The following is a 23,198-nucleotide window of genomic DNA, read 5'->3' on the forward strand; positions in this document are numbered from 1 at the left end:
AAAAGGAGCTGAGATGTCCTCAATCTAGTCCAGCTCAGGTTATTAACGTTTCCCCTCCCTCTCGGACACTCAGATTTCATCACTCAAAAGCCACAAACCCCACAGGGAGGATTTTTTAAAAACCTATCATTATAGTTCTAAACATCAAAATAGCCACCAGGGGAATAGCAGAACAGTTTCTTCATAAGAGAACATAAACATTTCAGCGAACTAAATTTGTGTTTTAAATGGCACTTTCAGAAAAATAACTTTATCTCTAAAGACTTTTAACACCTATGGTCTTTTATATATTATCAACTCATTTTAGGTGACAGGACGCCTGATACTTAAACACGGTCACCATTCTATAAGGAAATGCCACTCTCTCCAAAGAAAGCGCAGAGTCAATGTGGCACTGTGTCCTCTGTTCGTTTCGATCGGTACTATTCTCGGCACTGTCTTTAAGTGAAGTTGCTGAAGCACCGACACTTTAGGATTAATAATTAGATGAGGGGATGTTTTTAGAAATAAAGTAGGAGGCACGAAGTGGGGGTGGTAAGCCGCGAAGTGTGCATGAGGAAGGAAAGTGGCAGCAGAAGTTGAGAAGGCATGAGAGATTTCAGAGCGCTGGGAAGACAGCTTTCCCTATCGAAGAGATCTGCCTGAGTTTTCCATCTTGTTGCCTCAAAACGGCATTTGTCTTTGTTTGCAACATGAATAAATCAACCCTGATGCAGTCATCTCATTTTTTAGCCATATTACCATAGCACAAGTGGCCAGACTGTGCAGTGATCTGCCTAGCCTCAGAGAGGGGTTGCAAACACTGCCTACTGCAATCAATAACTGAGCATTTCTAGGCTATACAGAAATACAAGCTGGGACACAAGTTGATGCTACTCCTGAAAGTTCGTCTCAACTGCCAGGCCTGCTAAATAAAATGCAGCATTACTTGAAAGATTGAGATATACTCTGGACTTTCAGGAAGCTATCTATGCAAGTTTGGCCTATATGTTAAAAATTATACATAAGATAAAGATATGGTGCATTTAAAAGTACATAAAGCAATCCAATGTGAGATCTCAGTCGTTGGTCTTTACAGTAAAGAAAAAATAAATTACATTATTGTTAAAACTGCTAATATTTTTTATTTGCCACTTGTGGTACAGTAAAAAGCAAGCAAGTACACAGATGAAAACCTCTGTTATTCTTTAACAGACTATGTTAACTCAATTTTAATTCATTAAACTTTCACAGACTCTACATATTTTGATATTGTAAAATTCTGAGACCCTCACTATGGTTCACGGGGGTTAACTATATTTGGTGCATTACCTTTCGGCTTTGTAAACACATCCATTTCATGAGTATAGTCATAGCATTTTGGAGCTCAATGGTACTTGGAGAACACCTTAGTAGTCCAGACTTCACAGACTCAATACCTACAGGTTTGAGGTAGTAACACAACGAAGTGAAGCTGTTAGGCTCAAGTGACTTATACAAATGCTCAATGTCAGTGAGACATTGAGAAGTGGGGACTACAGCAAAATAATGAAGTAGCATATATATTGCTGTTCAGCTCCAGCCTAGAGAATGTGGGTGAGGGCTTCATTTTTTTTTTTTTAATAATAGATCTGATGTTTAAACAATGGCTTAATTAAAAAATAAATACCTGGAGGTCACAGTTTTCCTGCTGGGCCCACAGACTGCCAATTTTCAATTCTGATTTGGTACGTACATCTCCAAATCTGAGGCCCAGACAGGTCCAGTGAAGTGTACCAGGCCTCTCAGATGCTCACAGCAAACCTTTCTTCTACTCTGAGAATCCACTTGGGTACACAATCCCTCATGTGAAAGGAGACTGTAAGTGCATTTTCACTCGCTTAAACAGAGCTCAGCCCCTTACCCTGACAATGACAGACTTCTGCTCTCTGACTGTTTTCAGAACATGTTCGACATGAAAATAAGAACAATCATCCATACCCACTTGTCATAAGCAATTTTTACTCAACCAAGGATGCAGATGAAAACGAACATGCATTTACTAACTTTAGCCCCGACTAAAATTTTTACTGGAATTTAAAATTGTTAATTTTAATTAACAATTAAAATTTTAGCTGCTTCATTTTTACCTGCATTTTTCAAGGAGAAATACCTTGTAGAAAAATTCAAAGAAAGGCATGCTTAATTAACAATACGACTAAGTATAAATTTAAGAATCATGCTGGTATAAAACAAATTAGAAACAGGTCTTAAGGATTACGAAAGTTTTGCTGCAATCACGGAGCTGTAAGCCATGCTTTGAGTGGATTGAGAAACTAATGTGGAGTGAAGGAATGAGCATTTCAAAGTGATGTCATGGCAAAAGCAGAGAGCAAACTCCAGGAAAGTGGAACTCACCACGAGTCAAATGTCTTTTGCATTTTTGAACAACAATTTTTTTTAAAAATGTATGCTGAGAAAGCACATTCACATTACAGAGTAAAAAGGAAGAAATACAAGAAAAACTTTTATGTTATATTCAGCATATCTGTCCTATACAGTCATAATTCAGAATAAAGACACAGAGGCAATGCAAAATTTTGAATCTTGATAATATTTGCAGGCTGTTACATTTTAGAAAAACTGTCGACAAGAATTGAAACAAAAAATGCTCTGATTACTCAGCAAATATAGTTCACACAAACACTTTACTCCCTCAGGCATTTCATTTAACCAAAGTTATACATTATAAAGAAAGAGAGGAGTCTCCCATAGACACAATATGGTTATTTTAACTTTACACTATTTAGAAATCATTAACAACTGATTTCTGAAAAACAATCAGGAATCTATTAACATAAAGCATCTGATTATTCTTCATAAACCAGATCTCCCACTTGGATGGACTATTTGCAATTCAAGTTTTAAAAAAATTCTCTGTAACTCTTTTTTCCTCCAGCAAATTAACAGATGCAAATGTGATTGTCAAAGGAGCTTTGGAGATAGATCTCCGTCTGTCCATTACTGAATTAGCAACAATGTTGAGGTCCCCGGAGATGCCTGACACTGTGAGTTTTTACTCTCTAGCCTCCATAATTTTTTTTAGGGTTCTCTTGCTTCTGTAAGAGTCACAAGGCTGTGAATCCTGACTAAACCAATCTTCTAGAGGTGGCTTGATATCCGCACTATTTAGGATCCAAGAATTAAAAATTTTAAATGGAATCTGGTGTGTAAGGCCAATAAATTGTCTTGTCTTAGATCACCCAGCTGATCCCCACGATATTTCTGCTACACTAGACCCTTGGGACAGAGATGAGATCATGGCATTGTCATTTAGGCAGACTTACTGAATTGACTCTCAATTTTGGAGGAAGGGGTGCATAGTAACTGATTCTCCTCCCTCACCATGGAGAGGACTCTTGGATGTTGTCTTCAGGTCCTGGTCATTTTCCCCTTAGCCAAGAATTAATGGGGAATTAGAAAGAGGAGTTCTGGATTTTTAGCTTCAGCTCTATTAGTGACTAGAAACAGTTATTAACTTCCTTGGGACTCATCTGTAATCATTTTATTTCTTTGTAAATAAAGGCAATGGTTTCCAAATCTGGGTACTGGAATCCTTTTGGGACCTTCATAAAAATACAGATTTCTAAGCCTCACCTCCAGATTCAGATTCAGATTCAGATTAAGGTCATTTATAACTGCCTGGTAATAATAATTGGGGTCCCAGATTATGCTGCTAGCTTCAAAATAAAGCCAATAATTTAATTACCGACATGAACAATTAGAAAGCTGTTACTATGTTGCCAACTCCAATATGCCCAGTTAAAAAGCTGTGAAAACTTTTCTCACTGGCATTCAAGACAGTACGTGATTTAAATTGTAAGAGTGTATACATTTTCTCCCTGAAATTCAGTAATTTCAGAATTTCAATCCAAATGCAGACTCTAAATGTTTTTATTATTCCAGACTTGATGCTTATGTGAAAAAAGTTAGTTTATCACTAATTTGAACACGCTGATAAGGACAAGAAGGAGGTCCAAGTAATTTTTTTTTTAAAGCAAAGTTCCATATTTGGTTGCACTCCAACTAATTCAAGCAGGTGAATCTCTGAATTAACTGGCATTGTTCTTCTGTTTAAAGGTATAGCTTCATTTAAAAGGGTGTCAATATCACAAAATTGTTCTATTCCAGAGAAAAGACAGCGAGAGCTGAATGAAGCCCAGCAAGAAAATGTTCAGGAACACAAGTAAAGGTTTTCTTCTCTAACTTTTCCTCAGAATAACTGTTTTCCTCAGAATAACTGTTAGGAGACAGCAAAACACAAGAATAAAATGTCTAAAAATGCATACAAACATATTTAAATATCGAACTAAGAAGACGGACAAGTCACAGAGCAACTGACGAAAAGAAAATATGGCAGATGCTGTCCGTCCTTCAGGAGCTCATGGCTACCAAGCGATCTGGTTCATCTTCACAGCCTGTCAGTTCCTCACATGACCACCTCGGCCTTCTGTGCCAGCGATTGTAGTTGCATTCTGAGAAATGAAATAATCACGCCACAATGTGGTGTATATCGTAATGTCAATAGTTCAACAGCAAGATTCAACTGAACAAGGCCTAACCAGTAAATTACTGCAAAATAAATAAAAAGATGGCAGGAAATGGCAGATTTATGATGTTATGGCCACTCTGGCTAGATTTTCTTAAAGTAGCAGTATTAGGAAAATAGATCTTAGTCATAAAATAATTAACAACTCAAAAAAGGTCAAATATACAGAGATAGAGAATAGAACAGTGATTACCAGGGTGAAAATGGTCAGGGAGGAAAAGGGGACATCCAGGTCAAAGGATACAAAGTAGTAGATATAAAAGATGATGGATACGTTATTTGGTTTCACTACAGACACCGTCACCATTTTACTATATATACACACACACACACATAATGTATATATCTTATAACATCATGTTGTATACCTTAAATATACACAATGAATTTTACTTTTTTAAAAAGTAACTCATGTAATATTTCAGTCCATCAGAAATTCTACTGCAATTCTCTTCCCCCAACTTGATACTTACTTTTTCTTTTCTTAATGATTCTTCAATATAACTGCCTCCACTCATTCTTTGCTTCCTCCTTCTATAGACACAAAATCAGCACACCTTCCTCACTGCCCATCCAGATCCATCCGTCTTTTATAAACTAACTCAAGGTTCCCCTCCTCCTTGAAGTCTTTCCAGACTAATTCAGTACCCAAGGATCTTGCTCTTTGACTGTACTGCCATGCAGTCGGTAAATCATAAATCTTGCCTTCCTCAATCAGGCAATTATGCTATTCAGAATATTGCGGAAAATGCTTGTCTATCAGATCTGTCAGATCTCTTGGTCGGCTCTTGGCATCTTGCAAACTGGGAGCATCTCTTCTTTGTATCACTTAAAGCAGGAGCTTTCAGACTTTTTCGAACATAATGTATGATGAGGTATACATTTTACATCACAGTCCATTACGCAGGCGTGCACACATACACACATATATGTATATATATTTAAGGAATTTCATGAACAATACTTACTCTTCTGTTTCACTCTTTTATTTTTCAAAAATAAAAATGCTGATCAGACCCACTAAACTGACTTCACAGTGTGTTGGTTTGAAAAGCACCATTCTTGAAGGGCACTTAATGATTACCGTGGGATTACTGTACTATTTCTCTCATTTAAAAAATAATTTTTAAAAATGTACGTGGCCTTTGGGGTCTCTTTAGCCTGTGTTTCTGAGTTACTTGTTTGTTCACTATCATACGTTTTTTACACTATCATACGTTTGCCTTTTGGAGTCATCTAGGACGAGTAAATATTTAGAATATATACTATTTGTAATTCTTTTCCCCTGAACTCTATTCTCATAAAAATAAGAATCCTTGAGTTTTTATAACTCATTTCTATAAAATTCAAACCTCTGCTCCCCCATTCTCTCTCTTATTTTTCTAATAAGCAAAGTAGGTGGTAGACATTTGTGGATGACATATTTGAGCCAAAAAGAAATAAGACTTTTCCCCGTTTAAGCAGCCTATTGTAAATTAAGGTAAATACAGTTTTCAGATATTTGAAGAATATAAATTTGGGTAATCTGAATACCATAGACCCTTAAAATGAATGCATTCACCTAAGTCACCCTGATAAAATGGTTTACTGACCAGATGAGTTGGCAGGCCTTTAGGACTTCAGTTTGTAGGTGGATCCTGCTGCCCTCTCCATTCTCATCTTGCCATCTTTACGTACTCACACTGTTTTTCAACCACCTGGAGCTGCGTATTTTCCTTGGTCTCTGCTTATTTTGGTTCCCATGCCAGGAATGTCCTTTCCTCTCCTCTTCACTGGACTAGGTCCTCTCATCTTTCAGGTCCATGGGAAACTCTCCTTATTCTCTCCACCTCTACCCTGACCTCCACAGCACCCCGTCAGGGCACTCCACCAGCGGTTGCTGGCAGTATCCCTCCCAAGTTTTGCAGGCTGAGACTATATCTTGTTTATTCTTCTATTCCACAATCTAGGACCATGTTTAGTCCAGGATTAAATATATCAACATATATTCACGAAAAAGTGAATAAATGAGTGCATAAAGGGTAGGAGCAGCTGCCAATGAAAGAGCTCAAATATGAGCTGTGGCTAGAATAATGTGTCCTCCTTCTCTGAGCCCAATATTTTATAATTTTGTGATTCCAGGACCAATATTTCCATGCTTCCTGCAGGCTGCAGATTTTGCGACTGGAAATTCAAACGGTGAAGGATAGCTAGATCTAAATATAGTCTTTTAAGTATGTTGAGGCATAATTAAGAAAATGTTGCAGGAACAAATAATTAAGCATATTGGGCAATTCTTTTGAGGCAATTAAAACACTCAAATTTCAAAACAGCTTGCTGGAATCCAGCCTGCCCTCCAGTTGACACTGATCTGACTCATATAATGCTTCAGTCCTCTACTTCCCATGTGAAGCTGATGCACTTGTGATTTTGTCCTAATCATTTTTGCAGAAGTCTAGTTAGTGATTAGGTGAAGGCTCACCACACCACAATACACTGTACATGGCTCTCCATGAGTTCCTCTGCTGTTTCCAAAATAAATTTCAATCATATAACATCTAGACTTGCAATTGCAATTACTGGGTTTTTTTTTCTCTTTTGAGTCAATAATCTATTCCCCTGATTAAAGACACACAAAACTTGAAAAACTAAACACACACAAAAACTCGAAAAATGTTCTTCCTGCTTCTATTTCAAAAGCACACTCTCTAATGCAAACTCCTGTCTTTTGCAGATAGCAGCAGAGATTTTCTGCTTTGGGCTGTGACTCATGTACCTTTATTCCCACAATTGTTACTCAGGGCAGGCCAATGGTGAGCACAATGGGAAAAGAAAGAATAGTTTATAACTGGAAAATAAGCACATACGGGAGAAGTACACTCAAAGCATTATCAAAGTAAAATATGCAGCAGCACCAACAAGAGCAAACAAAAGCCTACGCAGGAGATGTGTAAATATTTCATGAAGCTAAGCCTTAATCAACCTTCTCTCCCAAATCTTGCTGGTGTTGTAAACACTTCAGTTTCTTCCAGTCCCACCATGACCCAGATACCTTGCAAAAACAAAATAAAAACATAGTCCAATGGATCTTTAAACAAATGTGTTGTGAAAATATTTAGATGGCGCATATCCAAGTACTGCTTTAACCAAGAGAAAGAAGACACCTTACTCAAAGGTGGGTGCTTCTTGAGTGACTGCTCAGAGCTCCGTTTCTCCCCTCCCCCTCCAAGCCTTTTGCCCACCTCCTCGGCTGCTTTGTGGACTTTCACATCGTCTTAACCTTGAACTGTCTACACCCCAAGCGGTGATTTCTCCCAACGCCACTCCAGCAAGCCCTTGAAACCTGGTCTGGATTCGATGCCTTCCCACCACCCAAAAATCACTTCCCAGTGGCATATTAAGTACCTCTCCTTTTTTTCCTCTTTCACTATCCATTGTTGCGTCTGAAATGTTGCTTACATCGTCTCCATCTGCCTGGAGAGCATGAAGATCTTCTGTGTGTGTTGGCTGACAGGCTCCTCCAGACCTCTTCTAAAGCCCATCTTGAAAGAACTGTTTATCACCTCTAGTCTCTACCCTGATTTAATGTGGTTCCAAAGTTCGCCTCTATTAGTGAACAGGTCTCTACAACGATTTCCCTTTATCAACCCCTGCCCGCCCTTCCTCTTCTTTCTGCCTACCTCAAGAAAACCTATATACATACTGTGTGTATACACACACATATATAAATGCATATGTAATATATATTTCTATGGTGTTTTGACCTTAAAGGGGATAAGCATAGGAAAATGAGATAAATGTTACACACACACACACACACACACACACACACACACACACCCATATTCGAATATTCGCAATGTGCAGACCGGATTGATTATAAATCCCCCTGCCCACGATCAGCAGGCGTCTTCTCCCATTTACCTTCAAAGCCAGAGCCTAAGAGAGCAATGACCTTGCAGAGAAATTCATCACCTGCCAGAAAGACTGCCCCTCCTAGAGCGCAGGTTGGGACGGAGACAAGAGCAACAGGCAAAGGATCCCTGGGCAAAATGTGGGATCGAATCCCTTCCGCATCCCTACAGAGCACATCACCAGGCTCCGGTCCCCCGCGCTGGCCGCCGGGCGTAGGTGCGCAGGGGGCGTCTCCTCCGACGGCCGCGGGTCTCCTACCTGCTCTGCCCGGCTCCGCGGCGCAGCGGGGCCACTGTCTGCGCTGTGGCGGGGGCTCCCCGTCGCATATCCCAAGCACCGTCTCTCGGCGCCACACCGATGGCTCCGGCGGGCCCGCGAGCTGAGGTCCTTCTCAGCCCGGTCCCGGAGCGAGCTCCGTGCGTTCAGGAACTGAAATTACTATGCCAAGAGCAGAGGAGGCGCGCAGCAGTCTGGCGGAGACCGAGGGGGCTGCCCCCACCGCTGGGCTGCAGACGCCGCCGCCGCCGCCCCAGCCGGGGGCAGAGCCAGTTTGGAGGTGAGAGTTCACTTGCCCGACTGTTCATCCGTCAGGCCCGGGGTGCACCCATCTGTCCAGCGCTGCCCAGCCTGAGCATCCGAGAGAGGGGCGACAGCTTTGCAGGCGGCGGCGGCGGCAGCAGCAGCAGCGGCGGCAGCAGGAGGCCGAGCTCCGCCCCCTCCAAACCCCCTCCCCCGCCTTCCCGGTCCTGGGGGAAAGTGTTGCAGCCTAGGCTGCTGAGCGCCGGGCCGGGGAGCTGGGAAAGGGCTGGTGGGTTGCGGTTCTGCACCCCTGGAGACCAGAGATAGATGGAAAGTTAAGAAGGGATTAAGGAAGAGGGCTGGGGGCCCAGAGCGATTTAACGAGCATTCTGGCCCTTGCTCCCTCCCACAGGTCACCAGACTCCATGGCTGAGTCTAGACTCTAGCAGAAGGTTTCCAGTAAAGCCACGTGCAGTGAAGATCTGAAAGCAAGATCATCCGATGAGTAATATGTTTTGCAAAATGTACAGTATCCTGCGTATTCCGAGAGGCACTGCTGACAGTGTTCCTGTCCCCACCCCTTTCCCCCTACCCCATGGGCTTGGAGGGCTTTGTGGGCTTTGGAAATCGTCCCTGTTGAGCAGCTCCAGAATTCTGAATGGATGTGTAGTATGGTTAGCAGCTGTAGATGGTGCGAAATGATATGATGAAAAGAGTTTCATTATTAACTGGGTATTTGTTGGAAGGCTCTGTGCAAAATGCCTTAATACAGCCTCAGCCTCTTTAATTCTTACTACATCCCATTGAGGTGCCTCACTATGTGGACTAGGAAACGGACTTAGATGATCTAAACACTTTGCTTGAAGTCACACAGTAGTAACCTGCTCAGCTGGGATTCAAACCAATCCAAAATATATCCTCTCAACTAGTACACAGCACTCACCTAGGGGGTCTTGTTAAAATGCTGATTGTGATCCAATAGGTCTGGGGTAGGGACTGAAGAAACGCTTCTTTAGTTTCTTTTTTTTCTTTTCTTTTTTTTTTTTTTTTTTTTTTTGAGACGGAGACTCAGTCTCCTAGGCTGGAGTGCAGTGGCGCGATCTTGGCTCACTGCTAGCTCTGCCTCCCGGGGTCAAGCGATTCTCCTGCCTCAGCCTCCCAAGTAGCTGGGATTACAGGAGCCCACCATCACGCCCGGCTACTTTTTGTATTTTTAGTAGAGACAGGGTTTCTCCACGTTGGCCAGGCTGGTCTGGAACTCCTGACCTCAGGTGATCCCCGCTCCTCGGCCTCCCAAAGTGCTGGAATTACAGGCGTGAGCCACACCCAGCCCAGGATAGGCATTTCTAACAAGCTCCCAGGTAATGCCCATGCTACTGGCCAAAAGATCAAACTTTCTAAGCCACTAGATCAGGGATTTTAAATAAGTTTCTTCTTTTATGCCGAGTGTAGTTAATTGATAGCTGCTTTCTGAAGGTGGGTTAAGAAGGATTCTCAGGCTGCGTCTGGGTTCTTGGGCTAGCCCTGTTCATTTTGGTTGAAGACGAAGGGAGCTGGGTCGTCTTCCCTACACTAGGCCACTTCTCAAAGGACATCTTTATTACAGGAGTGGTTGTGGCATAATATTTATGTCATCATCGTATTCATATCATAAATATGCTAAGCACAGATGTCTTTATTCCAGTTCTCCCCCTCATTAAGCAAACTAAGCCAAAATTTTAGTCCTAACATTTGTATAGGATGAAACCCTTTACAAAGTGCTCATGTGAATAATTTTATTTGTCTTTATACAACACTGTAAGGCAGATATAATTTCACTTTACAGGAAAGGAAACTGAGATAGGGTGATTTTCCTGAGATTATACAATGAATATATTATATGAGTTGTAGGGACTAGACTGTGACCAAGCTCTAGTTCTGTCTAGGGCTGTTTTTACTATGTTACTGTATTCATTTCCTGTTGCTGCCAACAAAGTACCACTAACTGAATAAAATACAAATTCATTAGCTAACAGTTCTGGAAGTCAGACACCTGAAAATGGATATTTTAGAGTTGAAATCAAAGGCCCACAGAGGCTGTGCACTCTTTCTGGAGACTGAGGGGATCACCTATTACCTCCTTGTCTTTTCCAGCTTCTAGAGGCTGCCTGCATTCCTTGGTTGGAGAACTCTAACTTCTACTTCTCTTGCCTCATCTCCTCCAACTCTGATCCTCCTGCACCCCTCCTGGAAGGACCCTTGTAATGACATGGGGTCCACCTGGATAACCCAGAGTAATCTCCCCATTTCAATGTTCTTAATCACATCTGCAAAGTCCCTTTGTCGTGTAAAGTAACATATTCATAGGTCCCAGGGTGTAGATATCACTGGGGAGGGTCATTATTCTGCCTATCAAAACCACATATAGTACTTACACTGTAGTTTCTACTAGACCTTATTCATCCTTCTCCGCTGTTTCATTTCTCAGACTGCTGGGAAGTTTTTACAGCTCAAAAATACACAGGAAAGTTATTCAAGATACAACAATAACAAATCAGTATTGGCAAGAAATACCCCAAAGTCATGAAAAAATCATGAAAAGGACACATAGGATTATGATCACGAAAAAGACATATAAGATGTAGAGCTGCTTTTGGTCTGATTGACTCTGAGATGATCCTTGAGGGACATCCTGAATACAATTAAAGGACCTCTTTAGCAATACAAAGGTTTTAAAAATTCTGCAACTCAAACAGTACACAGTTCCATGATGAATAAGGTTATTCAAAACTCATGCAGAATTGAGTACAGCACCAAATTCTAAACAGGGTCATAGTTTTCAGAGTGATGATACACATTAAATCAGTCCATCAAACGAAATCAATAAATGCTATTGAATGCCTTTTGTACTCAAAGCATTTGTAGAAAGACTGATATATGGAAGTTTGTCATTTCATTGGGAACATAGAATTTATAAAAAATGAAATCATAAAATATTTAAAAAGAAAAAAAATAGAAGCGACTTGACCTGGTACGTTACTAATTGACAAGTGAAGTAGATGAAGTGAACATTTCGTTTGCAAGTTAGGTTTATCCAGGGGAATGGAGACAAAACTAGAAACGTAGGTTGGAAGGTTGTGTTGTAAGGATCTTAAATGTCAAGCTAAGGAGTTTAGACTTAATCCACAGTGATAACAATGGTAATAATACATTATGTTCACATAGTGCCAAGTAATTTACTAAGTGCTTTTTATGTATTTTCAGTCATTTGACCTCTTCTCTCCCCCTAGACAAGCATACCGGTGCATGTGGGAGTGCATACACACACACACACACACACACACACACACTCACACATACCCAACGTGGGAAAGGAAATGCAAGCCTCTTATCAAAGAGACTTTCTTGACTGTTCTATATAAATTAGCAGCTCCCCTCAACACTTACCTGGCAAACTTTCTATCCTCCTTTCCCTGCTTTATGTTTTTCTGTTGAACTTAGTACTACAGCTTGATTGGTATACATTTGCTTATTGTATGTCTACCTTCGGTGGGATAGAGATCTTTGGCTCTTTAGTTCATTGCTGTATTTCTATTGCCTAAAACAGTGTCCAAAACTTATTAAATGTTCAGTAAATATTTGTTACTGAATTGTTACTCTCAGTTTGCCAATTAGGGAACCAAACTCCCAGATATTTAAGTGAACCTTTACAATGTCCTACATCTATTCAGTGACTTTACGAAGTCTAAAATCCAATGTCCAGCCCAGTGCTTTTTGGACAATGTGTTTCCTTTCCAAGTGAAAGTGTTAGTGATGTTTAAACAGGAGCAGCAATGAATTTTTAAAATATAAGAATTTGAGACTAGAATCTTCTCTAAATGTCACATCTTTCCTAAAAACTTCATCAGTTTAACCGGATTGGCAGGAAGAATTGGCAGGACAGAGTTACCAACGGTGGATTCTGGAGGGCTGCCATTGGTTCTGAGTTATTTGGCACTGAGTAATACTGTAAGTTGCTTTGTAATTTTTTCAAGTTAATTTGTGTGTGCACATCTTGACACTTGGTATTACAGGCTCTCTGGGCACAGGGACCATCACTTCTAATTCTTTTATATCCCTGCCTTCTGCCCAGTACTGGACTCAAAATAGACTTGTCACTGAATGACTATAAGAAGGCTGCCATCTTCCTAAAAATCGTATCTTTACAAACTGCACACAAAGCCGGAAGAAATAGAATCTCAGTGAAAACAACAGTATATATATATGTGTATATATATAATATATATATTTATATTTATATATATTTGTCTTTCATGGAGGAAACTGTATTTTCTAGAACCCATTGCCTTCCCTAGAGCCATTGACCAGAATGTGGTCACCAGATCACTCAAGGAGGCTGTGGAAATAAGCACCAAGCATGCAGCCCTGGTGTTGCCTTACTTTTTCTAGGCTAGACATCTTGCTACCTCAATTAAAACTGAGCTTGTGTTGGTAACGGAGAAGGCAGGCAGGTTGTAGGATCATCCCATAGCAGTGTCTTTCCCAGAAAATCAGTGGAGAAACACTGAAGGCTCACATTAAAGTCCATTTTGATGTTACCTGAGTGTGTCTGGATTTCTGGAAGATCATGGCAAGCATATAACTCAGGCTCCTGTTTATTACCTCCTTTCTCCCTCCTTCGCTCACTCCCTCACTCCTTGCTTCCTCCCTGCCTCCCTTCCCCTCTTATTCCCTTTCTTCTTTCCTTCCTCCCCTTCTTCTCTCTCCACCCCTTTCTATTTGTTACTAAATAAGGCTTCTCCAGCATCAATTTTTGGCCATACTTAGTATTCCATTGTACGTTTAATCAATGCCCTATTGTTGAGTGTTTAGATTGTCTCCATCTGGAATACTCTTAACATAGGCTTGTTCAACTGATTGGATAATAGATACTCGAATCACTCCTTGTCCTACTGCTTCATCTTTTGCGGCTCCTAATTTTACATGTTCCATTCCTGCAATAGTAGTTTTTATAACACACTAATATATTGTTTCACAACAACACGAATTTGCTTTTGTGCCCCACCCTATCTCCTCCTGAAATTCCCTTTCCTCATAGTCACTTGTGTTATTCAGGATTCTGCAGAAAAACAGAACCACTAGGAGATACAGAGATATAATGAAAGAGAGGTATGATGTTGATGGCTCACGTGAATATGGAGGCTGGGCACTCCCATGATCTGCCATCTGTAAGTTGGAGGCCCAGGAAAGCTGGTGGCATAGTTCCTGTCCAAACCCAAAGGTCCAAGAACCAGGAGTGCCAAAGTCCAAGGTGAGAAGAAGATGGATATCCCAGCTCAAGACAAGAGCACATTTGTCTTTCCATTGCCTTTTTATTCTATTCAGGACATCAACTGATGAATGGAAACATAAAATGCAGTATACATATATATAATTTGTCAACAAAAGAGTGAAATAATGATATTAATATATGCTTCAGTTTGAAAATAGACAACAGACATTTCTGTAAAGAAGACATAAAAATGGCCAATAAGCACATAAAATAATGCTCAACATCATTAGCCATCAGGGAAATGCAAATCAAAACCATAATAAAGTGTAAAGTACCACCTTATACCCATTAAGATGTCTATTATCAAAAACCAGAAACTAGCAAGTGCTAGTGAGGATATGGGGAAACTGAGCACTCACACATTACTCATGGGCATGAAGAATGGTGAAGCTACTTCAGTTACCATATGACCCAGCAATTCAATCCTGACTATATACCCTCGAGAAATGAAAACATATGTCCATACAAAAACTTGTACATAAATGTTCATGGCAACATTATAACTGATATCCACACAGAATAACCAACTCAAATATTTACCAACTGATGAATGAATGGATAAGTAAAATGTGGCATATTTATAAAATGGAATTTTGTTCAGAAATAAAAGAAACAAAGTATTGATACATGCTATAGCATGAATGAACCTTGAAATCACTACACTAAGTTAAAAAAAAAAAAAACCAGTCGCAAAAGACCACATACTGCAGAATTCCATTAATATAAAATATCCAGAATAGTCAGATCTATTGGACAGAAAGTAGATTGGTGTTTGCCTAGGGCAGTAAGGTTGGGGGAAAGAGGGAATGGGAACTGACTTCTAATGGGTATGATATTTTTGTTGGGGTGATGAAATGTTCTAAAATTAGATTACAGTAATGGTTTCACTACCCTGTGGATGAACTAAAACATTGAATTGTACACATTAGAAGGGTGAATTGTATAGTGTGTGAGTTATAGCTCAATAAAGCTGCTTAAAAATATTATTTGAACAACTAGTTTAGTCTGACGGAATACTTTTTAAGAAATCTTTTTTTTTTTTTTTTTTTTTTTTTGAGACGGAGTCTTGCTCTGTAGCCCGGGCTGGACTGCAGTGGCCGGATCTCAGCTCACTGCAAGCTCCGCCTCCCGGGTTTACGCCATTCTCCTGCCTCAGCCTCCGGAGTAGCTGGGACTACAGGCGCCCGCCACCTCGCCCGGCTAGTTTTTTGTATTTTTAGTAGAGACGGGGTTTCACCGTGTTAGCCAGGATGGTCTCGATCTCCTGACCTCGTGATCCGCCCGTCTCGGCCTCCCAAAGTGCTGGGATTACAGGCTTGAGCCACCGCGCCCGGCTTAAGAATTCTTAACTACCATTACACTTAGGCTGAGCTCACTGAGCAACCTTTTAATTTCTAACTCAGTTTCCCTGCTGTATTACCCTGATCAATGATACTTATCCCGCCAAAATGGCAACTTATATAAATAAATGGATACTCTGGTTTTCATGTCCTTCTGTTACAGGTTTTTCCAGTCTAAATAATTTCCCCAGAGTGTGATCACACTTGGAGTGAACTGATAGAACTGACTTTAGCAAACCACACAACTAAACACCTAGCCTGTGTTAATCTCGCACAGGTACTACATCCCCAAGGAACCTTACTTAAAATAGCCCATGAGTCAACCAGTTGGCCTCTTGTTCTTTCTTCTTGATAAGTCTAATCTGCCATAAATAGGATATTATTTTTTCAATGCAGAACTATAAATATTTCTGGTGGAAACATGTGGTATCACATAACAAGAAAAAAATAAAGCAAAATAAATTAAAAGTAAAATATAGTTCTAGATTTTGTTTTCTGTAATGGATGTGAGAACAAAGCAAGAATAAACAGTGATTTGGCATTCAGCACCACCATTATATCAGTTAATAACTGAGTTAATGAATGAACTCATGCCATAAGCATAATGTTTATGGATTGATGAATGTGTTCAGTTTGCCCCAGATTGGTTAAGTTTGTCTGGTTATAATGAAATTGGACCACTCAATCAGTATGACTTGAATTATGCTCTTTGCAAATGTGGTGCCTTCTAGATTGTAGAAGATGGAAAGTCTGATTTACCCAATAAATCTTCTAGAATGGTACCTGAAAGAAATTTGGAACCTCAAAAAAATGGTTCTCTATATCCTATTTTTTCTGTTGCCTATTACACAGAATATATATATATATATATATATATATATGGATCCATAAATCTAGATACAACTATAATATGTTTTATTCTATATAGATTGAAGGTGTCTCTGATAATATTACATTTGTCTAAATGCTACCAGATTTTATGGAAATCTTTTATACACATGAAAGATAAATACAAAAAGCCTTGTCTAGTTAACAGAAACGCTTAATTTTTCTAATCATCTAATTGAAAATCATTTCAATTTGTTATTTCAAGGAATGGCTTGTCTCTCTAATTATTCATTTACTATAGGAAATCTCCATGTTTGTAGAAGTTGAATCACAATGCATATCAGTATGAAGTGGGTTCTTTTTCCCTGTAGCAATAGTGTTGTAATTAGGCCTGTCTTCTCTGATCATGAATACAATAATAAAATAATTCAGAGTTTAAAAACTAACACTGTTTCATAGAAACAAATACTAAAATCTCTGCAGTCATTTAAAATAAGGTTATGTTCTAAAATCCATAAAAATAATACAAATAAGTTGTGTACATCAACTATTCAAGGAATCCCATTGTACCACAATGTACATATATAACCCTTAACAATTATAACACACACTCACATTACTTATTTAAAACAAATGTTCTAGCTCTAATAGCCATGGTTTTAATTACACGTGATTCAAGGATTAATTTTGTTTGTATTCTTGTGATTCAGAGGATGATGGAAGAAATAATGTTTTGTTATATTTGCACTGAAACTGCTTAGAGGAGTTTGCATAATTTTTTTTCTTGATTTCCTGAAGCAAGAAGAAGCCTTAAAAATTATTGAAAAGTTCTGACTAGCAAACATTTAATAAGATTCTACAGTATGCCAGACACAGTATATTAGGCAATGAAGATACAAATTTGAGTAATATGTAGCTTTGCCCTGGTCTTGTAGCAGATTTCCAAACAAGCATGAGTTATGCATGAGGCTCTATAGGGCACAGGGCAGCTAGAGTTTTGGGAAAAGAGAGGATCCTTGAAATGAGGATTTAAACGTCAGATAAAAACGGGTTAGTGAGGTGAGGAAGTGGAATGAACAGAGATAATTTAGAGAGTGGGTAATTCAGGCTCTGCTCAAGATCGGGTCATCAGAAAACAGAATCATTGCAATGTGCACATGTTTGAAGTGCTTATTAAGAAACATAATTCATTAAATAAAATGCCTACTGAGTGTTTTATTGTGTACTGGGCAATAGGTTCTAGGTGCTGCAAACATGGTGATTAATGAAACAATAAAAAATCTCTGACCTTTTGGAAGTTAAACTCTAGTGTGGCAAACAGATAAAAATTGAACATACAAATAAATGTATGCCACAATGTCAGAGAGTAATAAATGTCATATAAGAAAAAAAGCAGGGTCAGGGCCTGGAAAGTGACAGGGTGCTATTTTAAATTGAGGGATAAGAGGTTAAGGAAATCCTCTCTAAAGAGGCGGTTTTGAGCAGAGACCTGAATGAAGTTAGGGGGCAAGCCATGTGACTGTCTAGTGAGGAAGAGCATTGCAGATACTAGGAACAGCCTGTACAAAAGCTCTGAGGCAGGACCATGGTTTGGTATGCTTAAGGATCAACAAAGAGGCCAGAGTGTCTGGAGCAACCTAAATGAGTAGACGAATAACAGGAAATGAGTTGGCAGAAGTGGCTAGCTTATGCAAAGTCTTTGAATTTACTAAAGTTATTTTTTCTACTTCCTAATTAGGTAGCTATACTGTATTTCTCAGCATGCCTTGCAGTTAGGTATGTAGACACATGAAATATTTCTGCCTAATGGAATGCATCACTTTCAGACTTACTCATATAAATGTTGTGTGTGATTCTCTCTTCTGTTTGCTTGCCAGATGCGCAGAATCCCACAGAAGACCTAAAGGCTCTGGGGAGTCCTGGGTCTCCGATTACTTAACTAGGAATATTTACACTGGACTTTGTATAAGCACATAATACAGTTAATTATACTAAGGCACCAAAATGTGGGGGCCCTCACTAATAAAGCTTTGGAATAATTACGGTTTAAAAAGAAGTGTTTAATAAAGCTGACCCTTGAGTTTATTTTGTTTTCGTTCTTTATCCTATATCCCCTAGATTAGACAACCCTAGGGAAGCAAAGTGGCCACAGAAGATCAATTTGAAAGTTTTTGTTTTAAAGAGAAGAGGGATGGTCATCCTACTTTGTTTCAGTGATGTGGAGAGGTGCAGACATCAACTTCCAGGTTGCGAGGGTTCTCAGCTGCAGCCTCTGCCCACAGCTGCCTCTACCCGATTCTTTTCCTGACCAGTTCCAACAAGAATAGCAGGAATGATCAGAACAAATCAGAAAAAGAAAAATATAGTTATCTATTAGAACTGAAGTTGGATCACTTCCTTTATAAGTAAAAAAAGATCGTATGAGGAAAGTACTTGTGTATGGAAGAATTTGGCTCATTAATTAATAAATTCGCCTTAAAATTTGCATAATGCTTTCCCTGCCTCTTCATCTTTTGGTGCAGACATGTGGCTAAGATAGTTGTTTTTGTGGTTCCCAACAATATTTTAAAACATTTCTTTTTTCTCCCTGTGGAAATGGTCCCCTAGCTGCATTTTAAACTTGCCTGTCTTTGGCAATTTTTTTTTTTTTTTTTTTTGAGACAGAGTTTCGCTTTTTTGCCCAGACTGGAGTGCAGTGGTGTGATCTTGGCTCACTGCAAACTCCGCCTCCCGGGTTCAAGCAATTCTCCTGCCTCAGCCTCCTGAGTAGCTGGAATTACAGGCATGCACCACCACACCTGGCTAATTTTGTTATTTTTAGTAGACACGGGGTTTCTCCATGTTGGTCAGACTGGTCTCAAACTCCTGACCTCAGGTGACCCACCCGCCTCGGCCTCCCAAAGTGCTGGGATTATAGGCGTGAGCCACCGCGCCCAGCCGTCTTTGGCAAATTTAAAATGAAGTGCCATGTCACTACCAAGAATTGGGTGCTTTATTTTATTTTTTGTTGTGCATGTACTCTGTTTCTGGTAGTCTTCTAGGTACTTGTAATACAAAACTTCCTGCTCTTGTGGAGCTCAGAAAAAAAAGGCGTTTGATTATATTACATAATATGACTTAGTTTGGTTTCACTTTTTGTATTAATTTCCAGTTGCCATAGTTAGAAGCTTAGTGGCTAAAAACAGCACAAATTTATTCTCTTACAGTTCTGGAATGAGGCCTATGGCGCTAAAATGGAGGGTTTGGCAAGACTGGTTCCTTCAGGAGGCCCCAGGAAAGCACCTGTGCTTTGTCTCTTCCAGCTTTTAGAGGCTGCTGGTATTCCTTGGCTTGTGACTACATCACTCCAATCTCTGCTTCTATTATCAAATTACCCTCTCTTCTGCCTGACCTTCCTGTGTCCTTCTTATAAAGAAGCCTGGGGATTTTATTCAGGCTCACTGGAATAATCCCAGATAACCTCATCACAAGATCACTAACTGAATCACATTTGCAAAGTGTCTTTTGCAATGGAAAATAACATATTCACAGGCTCTGGGGATTAGAATATAGATATTTTTGGGGAAAGGGAGCATGCTGTTTAGGCTACCACACTTTTTCAATATTTAAGACCCAAAGAAAGTATTTTCTTTTTGGGAAAGCTTCAGTTAAAATGTCATACAAATTGTTTTACAGAAGAATGATTCCATTCTCTTTCTCACAGATTGCCGGTAGACCACTAGAGCATGAAGGCAAGTGTGAGTTCCACTATGCTATGGGATCACGGTGTTCAGAGATTCAGCTCTAATACACTGTTGTCTGGTGATCTCCAGCAAGTTTAGTCTCTGTGGCCCTTGGTTTCTTCATCTTTCCACAGCAGTGATAATGGTACCTCTGTCAACTGTTGTCTGTTGTCTGAAGATCAACTGAGATGACTATGAAAACCAGTTGACATACTGTGGGTGGAGTTTCTCAAACTGTCATATGCAAATTTCTAGGGAATTAATAGTTTTTAATAGATTTTTGATTCTTTGGATTTACATGCAATTTTTGTTCGTATATGTGAACATGGGGGAAATATTATCTCTATTTTTCATTATATTTTCTGAGTCTACATGTTTTTCAAACACTCAAATCATTGCACTGGATAATTATAATGACATTTCTCTTTTTCTTTCAACTTCTCTAGGAATGGGATAGTTATATTCCCTTCCTTCATCAAAACCACAAAACTGACATGTAGGGAAACTCTTCTGATTGAACCATATCTGGAAACCATAGTGGCACATCCTTTTCTCTTCCTACAATGGTAACTTTTGGAACACAGAACACACCCTGTTTAAAGTAGATGATATGCTTACCGAAAACATCAATATCCCCAGGATATTGTTGCACTTAAAGTTTTATGCCCTGTTCCAACTTCCACTACTCCACTGAAGGGGATAAGTATGATTTTCACCACTGATAACAATTTAGACTTGATCTGCCTGGATTACTCATCACATTCCCAACTGCATGCTTCAAAACTCATCAAGTCCTCCTATCCTCACTTTGCCAGCACTCACTGCCATATTTTTCTACCTGCCCTACTCACCCCAACTCACTGAATCATGAGTGGCTTTGTGGACTAAAGTGATTTGAATGGAGGCGCTTCACTGAGTCCCTGTTCATGGCTTGCTTACTCTAGTACACAATATGTCCTTAAAACCATGGCAGTATGATATAATCTTATAATCTTACCACATTGTATGATAGATTGCAAGTTCCGTTAGAGTGGAGCTCATATTTTGTCTACTTCCTTATCCTTGACGCTGGATTTCATGCCTAGAAGTGCTCAGGAAATATTTTTCATATTAAATAAAATATTTATTAATTTCAAACCCATTGTTTTTTTTTCCTCAGGAAACCTATCTTACTTTCCATTTTCTTCTTTGTTTATGGCATCACCCTCTAAACAGACATCTAATTTGAAACTGTGATAATTTATGTCAGGGGTCAATAGACTATGGCCTTCAGGCCAACTCCAGTTGCCACCTGTTTTTGTCAGTGAAGTTTAATTAGAACACACCAGAGTTGAGTAGTTATGACAGGGACTGCAAAGGCTAAAATATTTTCTATATGGAAAATATTTTCCAACTGCTAATTTATGTGATAATGCCCAGCCATGTTACCTCCTGTCCATATTACTTTCTTAAATATGAATCGTCTTCCTAATTCTTTCTCAACTCACCCTTAATCCCCACTTATATCAAGTGCTATATTGTTGTACTCTCCATAAGCCAAGAACAATAGATGTGAGCCCCTGATGACAGGAATCCAGTCACATTTACCTCGCATCCTCAACTGAACTCAGTCACTGTTGCTTGTGTGAAGTATGTTCTCTAAATATCCGGCCAAATATCTTACTGTCTGTGGTCATCTCTAGGCTTTCCTGCAGGTATTTCATGTAGAGCATAAAGTTATTTGAAAGATATTTACCTGCACCTTTAGAAGCCTCTGTACAAATAGATGCTTCAGGGCTTATTAAAGGAGAGTCTTCATAGTGGGCAAAAAGCTCGGAAATGGCATTGTGGAAAATACAATGAGAAAATTATGCCAAGGGATAAGAGTAAAATAACACTGATTTTCTGTAGAACTTTTAATGATTGTGTGTGTATTGTCCAGCAACTAAATAATCAATAACAGGAAGGAAATGAAAATCTATGTGGCATGGAGCGGTATTTTTCAACTTTTATCTAAAAAAATAAAAACTCTGCTAATATAAAAATGAGTGCAGAGTAACCTTACTTTGCAGTGTTAAGAAATACATGTTTTATTCCGGACTGGTTGAATGACATTATTAACCCACAGAGGTTAAGATCCATGAGATCAAAGGATTTATAAATTTTTTCTCTTTCAGCACCCTCTCCAGATTTTAACCATGGGAAGAGTTGGTCTCCTCATCCTCTATATTGTCAGTGGAGGAAGACTTAAAACCGATGAACCTATTTCCTCCTATATTCTATTGCTCTTGTGATACAACTTGAAGCTTCATAGGGCTTCCTAGACTGGAAAGGGACCTCTTCGCTGTTCAATTTCAGAACTTTATGAGCATACATGTAAACCTTTGGGACATGTGAGGTAACATGTTTCTGTCAAAAAATGGATACAAAATAGCATTAAAATTATCAGTGCATTGAGAAAAATGGACTTATCCCAAACCTGAGCTGATTACTATGCAAAGAAGTAAAAAGACAAGAAAAGTTGTCTCAGGGTAGGGATGGTTGGTAAGTAGGCATGGAGGGACACAGGGACAAGAGTGTTTATTCGTTTTCTCTTTTGAATATTTTTTTCATGATGGTTGCAACATGGGCTAATTTTGTAATTTGCAAGAGATTTTAATACTAAAAACTTCTAAAGATGACAAATAGCCAGATATGAGCCTGGAGATGAGTATTTAAAAATTCTAAAATCTAGATATATCTTAGTTAATCAAAATTTGATCAAAATAATAAAATATGCACATATCACAAAGACTTACACAAATGCATGCATGTATTTGCCTGCCTATCCATTTCTATCTATCTATCTAATCTAATCATCTATTACTCTATAGCAAATATCAATTTCAGAGCATTGTTGACAACTATGCATAGTTTAAAAACTATAATTACAGGCTGGGTGTGGTTGCTCACACTTGTAATTCCAGCACTTTGGGAGGCTGAGGCGGGTGGATTGCTTGAGCCCAGGGGTTCCAGACCAGCCTGGGCAATATGGTGAA

At 39.4% G+C, this 23,198-nt stretch overlaps 1 protein-coding gene across 2 annotated transcripts in view; it reads right to left on the minus strand.

Annotated features, from left to right (window-relative positions):
• Positions 1 to 9,546, minus strand: part of GPRIN3 (GPRIN family member 3) — a 77,779-nt gene extending 68,233 nt beyond the window's left edge. For both annotated transcript variants that reach the window (XM_007999255.3, XM_037989891.2), the window contains exon 1: positions 8,720 to 9,546. The gene's annotated coding sequence lies outside the window, so the exon portion shown is untranslated. The remainder of the gene's footprint in view (positions 1 to 8,719) is intronic.
• Between the last annotated feature and the right edge of the window lie 13,652 nt (positions 9,547 to 23,198).

This window comes from Chlorocebus sabaeus, chromosome 7, assembly GCF_047675955.1.
Source record: "Chlorocebus sabaeus isolate Y175 chromosome 7, mChlSab1.0.hap1, whole genome shotgun sequence".
Classification (NCBI taxonomy): domain Eukaryota; kingdom Metazoa; phylum Chordata; class Mammalia; order Primates; family Cercopithecidae; genus Chlorocebus; species Chlorocebus sabaeus.